The sequence below is a fragment of the Arachis duranensis genome, chromosome 4, assembly GCF_000817695.3.
Source record: "Arachis duranensis cultivar V14167 chromosome 4, aradu.V14167.gnm2.J7QH, whole genome shotgun sequence".
NCBI classification, from domain to species: domain Eukaryota; kingdom Viridiplantae; phylum Streptophyta; class Magnoliopsida; order Fabales; family Fabaceae; genus Arachis; species Arachis duranensis.
Genome location: NC_029775.3, coordinates 7,043,080 through 7,050,889, shown reverse-complemented (window position 1 = coordinate 7,050,889; position 7,810 = coordinate 7,043,080). Strand labels below are relative to the sequence as shown.

Genomic DNA, 7,810 nt, shown 5'->3' with positions numbered 1-7,810 from the left:
AATAGGTACGTGAATCATTCAAAGAATTTTATGAACATTCACTCTCCAAATTAACTATATACCATTGACACCTTGCCATGTGTCATCAAGCACTCATATATAGCTTATGGTATTCATTCACAATGATTATGCATGCCAAGCTCAAATAATTATTCCAAATAATTTAAACTTATAAACACCACAATAATAAGGCTTTAAAAAAAATCTTATAAAATATTCCATTTCTAAGCGCCATACCGTTGCAAGGTCATGATTTCATAATTATCTTTCTCATGCATTATCCTCTTTTATAAAGTCCTTACTATATATAGAATTACATCAAACACAAAAAAAGTCTTAAGTTATTAAATAACTTTAGGGTTTGAATATATATTGTCAATCTTTTATATATTTTCTATTAATAAAGTTAAATACATACTTCTATTTATATATATATTAGAAAAAGTGTACATATATCCACTAACAAATAGAGATTATTAACATATTATATGTAGTAAAAGGGTGAACTACTAAATATAAAATTTGCCACCTTAATTTGAATAGAACTTTTTTAATAACTATCATAATAATTCACGAATATGGTTAAAATCGACGGCCAAACAGTTCGGACTTTGCAACTACTTAAATCTAATCTCATCAATTGATTATATATAACAACCAAATTAATATAGAATTAAAAAAAACAAAATATCTATATATAGTAGTGTTTGCTCTAATATAACTAAAAGAGAAAGTTGGAAATGAAAAAGAGAAGATAGGGATAGAACATACCCTGTTATTGAGCAAAGAAGAAGAAGGAGATAATTATAGTGTCTCTAACTTGCTTGATGATCATCATCATCAATCTCCTCAAGCATGTGAAGTTGGTGACTTTTATGTGGCCTTGAATTCTTTGTTTTAGAGTTTTGGATTTATTTATTTACTTATTGTTTTTGTTTTGATTGTGTGTGATATGTTACCTAGTATGACTATAATTCCAAGTCCCAAGTGGTGTGAATGGGTGAAAAGATAGAATTTAGCAGCTATTATTGGTTGTGAGGTGAGACAAGAAACAAACCTAAAGCATAGTAATTGGCTATGATGGAATCTTCAATGTAATATTCCCAAATGATTCTAAATATATTCAATAAATAATATTCCGGCAGTCTAGTCAATTTCCTATATATTGCTTTCTTCACAAACTAAACTTCTTCCGGCTGTGTATTTATCTATGGATTCAACAATGCAAAACCATGCATTCAAAATATCAAACTGCTTATTTTTTTTTTTTAGAAATTATTTTCTATATGAATTTATATATGATTTTTTTGTTGGAGTTTAAAATATACATATCTCGTTTATACTGTAAACGAAATACATACAAAATTATCTCGTTTACACTGTAAACGAGATAAATAAATGCGGTATAAATTAGTAAATACGTTACAAATTATTTATTTTAATAATTAAAATAATTAAATTATTCATTTTAAAAAAATTCCCTCTATCAATGTGATAATGTTAATAATCATAAAAAAAACATGTAATTTGATAATTATGTAAAAAGTTAACACCACAAATATAAAATAAATAAATAAACTAACTGATTTTGAATTTTGTTAGTGAAATCGTATTGATTACATCAGAGATTATTTTGTTAGTTGAAAAATGAGAGAATAATTACATTATAATTATAATTAATTAGTGTAATAATTAATTACTACCTTATATAAGGGTGTTTATTTGTTGTAAATCAACATTTTCTCCACTATTTAGCAAATTTCTATTGATTTTCCCTTCAAATAGTTCTCTTTATTCTTTCTATCACTATGATATTCCACCCCACGAATGACCAATCTTCTAATTCTCTACACTACAGGTGCTAAATTTTGTACATGAGGGTATGTATTATAGAATTGTCTCATATTGTTTCATTTATTTAATTTGAGAATATAGTATACATAGTCCTTTTATGTATGTGATAAATTAGGGTTATTAAAATTGGATTTTTTTTTAATCAATATGCATATTACTGAGTGTATATACATTTTTTACATTGTCATTATAACATTCGAATATAAAAGATAGAAGCCAAATAAACATTGAGATCAACTACTGTACACTCGAAATGTGTAAAAAAATTAACGATTTAAAGTCTTTTAAATTTAAAAATTAACAATTTTAAATTTTAAATGCGTCAAAAATGTATAAAACCAACTAAGAATTTGATACATTGATATAATATTCTGGTTGTGTTTAATTTTTATTTTTCTATTTCATTCAATTTTATTTAAATAAATTAAAATTTAAAATTTAAAATTTAAATGAATATAATTTGAATTCATGTAATTCAATCCAATATAAATAACTAATTAACCATACCAATAGAATAATATCAATTAACTTAAACCTACTTAAAACCTTTGCTAAATTAAACATTAAAATCCATTATAAATATCCCAATCATCTTTTGTTCATTCCACCTCAGTGTTCCCTCAGAACAGGACCTGAGATGTGTAATGACAGTATAAAAACGTAAATATTTTACACGTTTCATATTTCAATAAATAAAGTATTTGAATAATTTAAATAAAAACCTGTCAATATACTATCCAATATCAATCTCTTATTTTTCCCAAGGACTTTAAAACTTTATTTATTATCTTTTACATTGATGAAATGAAGTTCAAACTTTTTTTATGGTATTCATGTTGAGATGTTTAGATGTATGATAAACTAACCACTCCCCAATTTACACTGGTTAAATAAAGTTCAAATTTAAAACTTCATACAAACTATCTAAATTCCTCTCACCACTCCAACTCTGTTTAGATACACAAATATTGACACAAATATTCATTGTAGAGGAATCATTGTAGCCAAAGAAAAAATTGATTCCACTATATAAGAACTAAGATGGTGGCATTAAGAAAAGATTAATATAGAGGAATCATTGATAATAAGGTTGCAAGCCATTGATGCTATCAACTACCAAAGTCCAAAGCCAAGTAAGGACATTTGGCTTAGGCAAATCCCAAATTAACAATAGGCCTCCATGTGTACCATATATAAATATATATGTGTGTGTGTATGTATTTCTTTGTCCATAGTCTTAATACTAAATTACTAATCATATTAGCATGTAAATGGTCCCCACTTGAATAATAATTCCACCACCTTGGACACATATCCAACTATGTTATACTCAGCACTTAGCATAAAATTTGTTTTGTAATGAATTTCATAAGCATAAAATAACAAACCATGATTTGAGTATAGCTGGCTTTCAACACCAACCAACTCTCTCTTCTCCATCCATTGATGTCATGATCCTCCAACTAACTACTTGTGTCATTCACACCCAATCAATGGTGGGAATCAACAAAAATGGCAAATGTCACATCTTTGGTGTGATGAACTATGGCCTCAAATAGTGCTATTTACATCACAAGTTGGTGCTAAAGGCCAAAAGTCACCAAATTTAGTAAAGCATCAAACAAGGTGAAAAACATAACCAAAGAACAAGACTTAACAATGATTCAAGATAACTGCTTAAAGAAAAGTACCTGAGCTGATTTCTACAACTTCACTTTTCCACATTATCCGTGCGAAATTGGCATGTTCGAAATAATTGTACAGTCAATGCTAGCTTTTCACAATGCTTAAAGCCATAGGGAAGTTTGAATTTACAAAATGGAATAAGGTGATTCCACATCTGTTCCCATTAATTAGAAAAGAACAGGTCAGAGTTCAAATACCTATCCTAGAGAAAGGAATGAAGGCCTGCAAAGCTATCTTTGGATTATCGCAGGATGAACCGGGAACCATCAACTTGACCTTCCATCCCTACATGCCGGCGTACCTAGTTATTCCATGAGGGTTACCTTGGGCTACATTGATGGCTTGAGTTCTCATCTTAGCTTCAGTCCAGATCAAAGGTGCTGCCATAGAGTCCATGCCTAGCAGCCTCCTTTTCCCCTCACCGGGTGATCCTTCTAAAATCAACCCCCCGGTAGTCTCATGTGAGGTTAGACAACTTTCAGTCGAACAGTCAGCCCTCTGTGGCGGGAGACATTGACTCCCGCCACTTCAGTAGATGGCATGGAAAAAAAACCAAGAGGATCAACCATGGGACCTCTTGGGGTCTTGCTCCCGACTCCTTGAAACTTTTGGTTGTCGGTGTCTATGACGGTAGCGCCAATGAATTGATCAGCTAGCATCTTACAAGCTCTTTCAAGCATGACCATGTATCTTTGCTCTGCGTCTTGGCGAATTTGCAAATGCTTCTCTGCCTTCATTAGAATAATTTTGAATATTAGTAAGCATTATCTACAAAGTAGTTTCAAAAGAATTTCCTCATCTATTATATCAACATCTAACTCCAATTATACAGTATGGAAATTCAATCTAAATCTAAAAAACTTCATGAAGACAAGCAATAAGCACAACTTGCGCACTAAGAAAAAGATATTTACCTCTACTTGCAAATGTAGTTTACTTTGCACTTCCATTTGTGCTCTTAAGGCTTCCTTGATTTCAAAACCCCTATGCAAAAGATTAATTTTTCCTTCAATTGTTGATTATTAAGACTCCATTTGTGCTCTTAAGAATGCAAAAAGATGCTTACTCATTGGTATCGGAAGTTGGCAACTTTGGAGAAGAGTTGTCAGTACCAGGACTTTCTAAGTATGAACCCGACAATCCTTTCATAAAATTTCAACAAAAATCAATTAAACCAAGAATAAAACAGGACTATTTAGGCGTAATAAAAAATTAGAAATTCCTGCCAAACTTTCATCTGGTGATTATAGTTAAAGCTTTTTTTCCTCAACACACCATACAGTTATAATAAATGCTGAGCATGAAAAGTTTGGATGGTGGAAACATAAGTGGGAATGACAACCATACCATCTTTGCATCCCTCACCCATATCTTTCCCTGATTGCTTACCAAGTCTATATTTCTGCAAGACAGAATAGAAATATTCTTTTCGTTTTCATCACAAAGACTAAAATTGGGTAGATTATAATGAGGAAAGATATATATAAATATGTAGCAAGACCTGAAGATGACTCTTCAAATGAAATAGAGTCAAACCCTTGACATTCATGGTCCGCATGATTGCTTTTGGCGTAGCTTCTGCAGATAATAGCCAGAACCTAGTCAAACAATGATATTGATGATATTGATTACAATACACATTAAAATTCTAATTGTTACTAGTTAGGACGAAGTTAAACTAGTTTTTATATCCAGGAGCTAGGTTACTGATATGACATAGGAAACATAGAAAGCTAAATTTATTTGCATCAAAATACTTTTGAACTTTCCAAACTTGGTGAATTCATGCAAAGTATCTTGCTTTGTTATTACAACAGTAAACCACTCAATCATTCATCTGTTACCATTTGATAGAATTGATCTTAATGTAAAGTAATTCATATTTGGCAATTCATAAGTGATTCTAACATACATTAAAAGAAGTTCACTTCTCTCAAAATCAATTCTAAGGCAAGAACTGATTCTAGTGGAGAAATACCAAACATGGGTAAAATCAATTGTGGGAGGGGAATCAACTCTAGAACCTCAAGTTCTTTTTCGCCATGCATAAAGTGGCTTATTCAAGAATAGTAGCCACTATGGCCGCTATAGCGTCTATTGATAGCCTACTGGCTACTACTGTGGCCCTTAGGCTGCAACAATGAAGCACTTAGCTAAATGTATTCCTTAGAGGCCTACAACCGTTTTGATCTGAGGCTAAAGCAGTCACTCCTTGTTACAATTCACAATTATGCAGGAAAAAAAAGGAATAGTAACCCCACAATGTTGTAGTAACATTATACACTCAATTCTGGCTAGTTCATTGGAAATGATTATGAATAATGATACTGTATCGAAACATTATCGAATTGAGGAGAACCCTACAAATGGCAACATATTAACCACTCAAAACATAATTACGCTATCGGTTTTGCAAGGAAACCAACCTTTTTTTTTACCCAACAATTGGCCAACAAAATAGTGAATGAACAAGGATTAAGCATTTAAGTTGTTATTGCAGAGAGGAAAATGGAAATTTAAAGGGAAAGCAAAATAGTAGTTGGCCGAATAAAAGTGAATTTGCAATCTTTTCTCATTGGAGGATATCAACATGGCAACTTCATCACCCCAATTGTGTCTATGTCAATGTACAACTACTGGTTCCACTCCATTGCCGCAGATTCAGCCAAAAAAAAAAAAGAGCATAAACCTTCCGAGTCAGTTTCAGCAAACCAATGGAACGTGGACATGAGGTCAAATGTGGACTCTATAAAGTGCAAACCTTTCTGCAAAAGTTCTATACTTTATGATCAAACTCAAAACCCGCTTATAAATAAACCCCTTTCAAACATAAAGGATCTTAATTTAACTGCAATATTCAACATCTCTAATTAAAATGTGGGTGGGGTAAGTTTTCTGCTCATAAAAGAATTCTCCACCTAATCTCTCCCAAAAAATTCCACCTTCTCCAAAAGCACATGCATTTTAGGGATGAACAGTTATGCTTGATAAGAAAAAACAATAAGAATCAACAAGTAGATAGATTAAAGCCAGAAAATAATTAAAATTTCTAATTAATTAACTATACATAAGTAATTGACTCAAGCAAAAAGAAAAATCCCCTTTATTTTTACTTGCCCCCCAACTAGAAAGTGGGATCATGATTTCATTTCAAAAATTCAAACAAAAATCAGAAAGCATAATAATATCCAAAGGAGCCAATACAAATTCTCAGCCATATTCTTCTTCCATGAGAAGAAAACAGAAAACAAAAAATTGCATATGTGCTATAACAAGAAAAAAAAAAAGAATTTCAAAATAAATAAATAAAAAGAAGATTGAAGTGAATGAAGGGAAAAAGGTTGAAACTTTGACTTACTACTAGCACCTCCGAGTTGAGTGACAGCATCAACAAAGCGTTCATGGAGGTCCTGAGTCCAACGAAGTCTTGGTTTTGGATCAGCAGTGAGAACAAGACATGGGTCTCCCTTGTGTGTGAGATTGGAGGCGCCACCAACTTGAACATCTTCTTGTCCAACAAGCCCTGCTTCATGTGGGTGTATCAGCCTCGGATACATGATGATGATACCTCCCTTCTTCTTCTTCTTCAATGGTGAAAACCTGAAAGAACGAAGAGAGAGAGAGAGAGAGAGAGAGAGAGAGAGATTGAGGAGTAGATCCAAATGAAGGGAGGGTAGAGCTAGGTACCCATTTGAGTGAAAAGGGTAAAGATTGAAGCTTTTTAGAGAGAGAGAGGATGACAATGAAACTGGAGAGAAAAACACCGTACCTTCTGAAACTGACGCTGGCACACTGGCACGCCTTTCGGGGATCTTGTCCCTTTCTGCCCTTTTTATTATACAAACAACAAAACCAAACTTAAAAAGACTAACCAAAAAAACCTTTTTAAATGAACTAAAGTTTGATTACTATTAAATAAGGGGTGTATATTGTTCGGGTGGAGTCAGATTTATTTTGATTTACATAAGATTTTAAATAATGACTGAATTTATTTTTAAAATTTTTATTCGATTTTAGATTTGATAAAATTTTATTATTTTGAGGTCGCATTAAAACTAGATTTAAATTAGTGATATCTGAATTTTAATAAATTTTATTTTAAAAAATTATAATACATTTATTTATAATAAAAAATATATTTGTTGTCAAAAATTAATATTTTTATTTGATTTTGAATTTATTTATAAATTTTAATTTTAATTTCATATTTTTTGTCTATTTTCTAATTCAATAAATATGATTAAAAACAAAATAATAAGTCTATAATTAA

At 31.3% G+C, this 7,810-nt stretch overlaps 1 pseudogene; it reads right to left on the bottom strand.

The window, feature by feature from the left end:
- Positions 1-3,531: 3,531 nt before the first annotated feature.
- LOC107483060 (protein PHR1-LIKE 2-like) lies at positions 3,532-7,221 on the bottom strand (annotated as a pseudogene).
- Between the last annotated feature and the right edge of the window lie 589 nt (positions 7,222-7,810).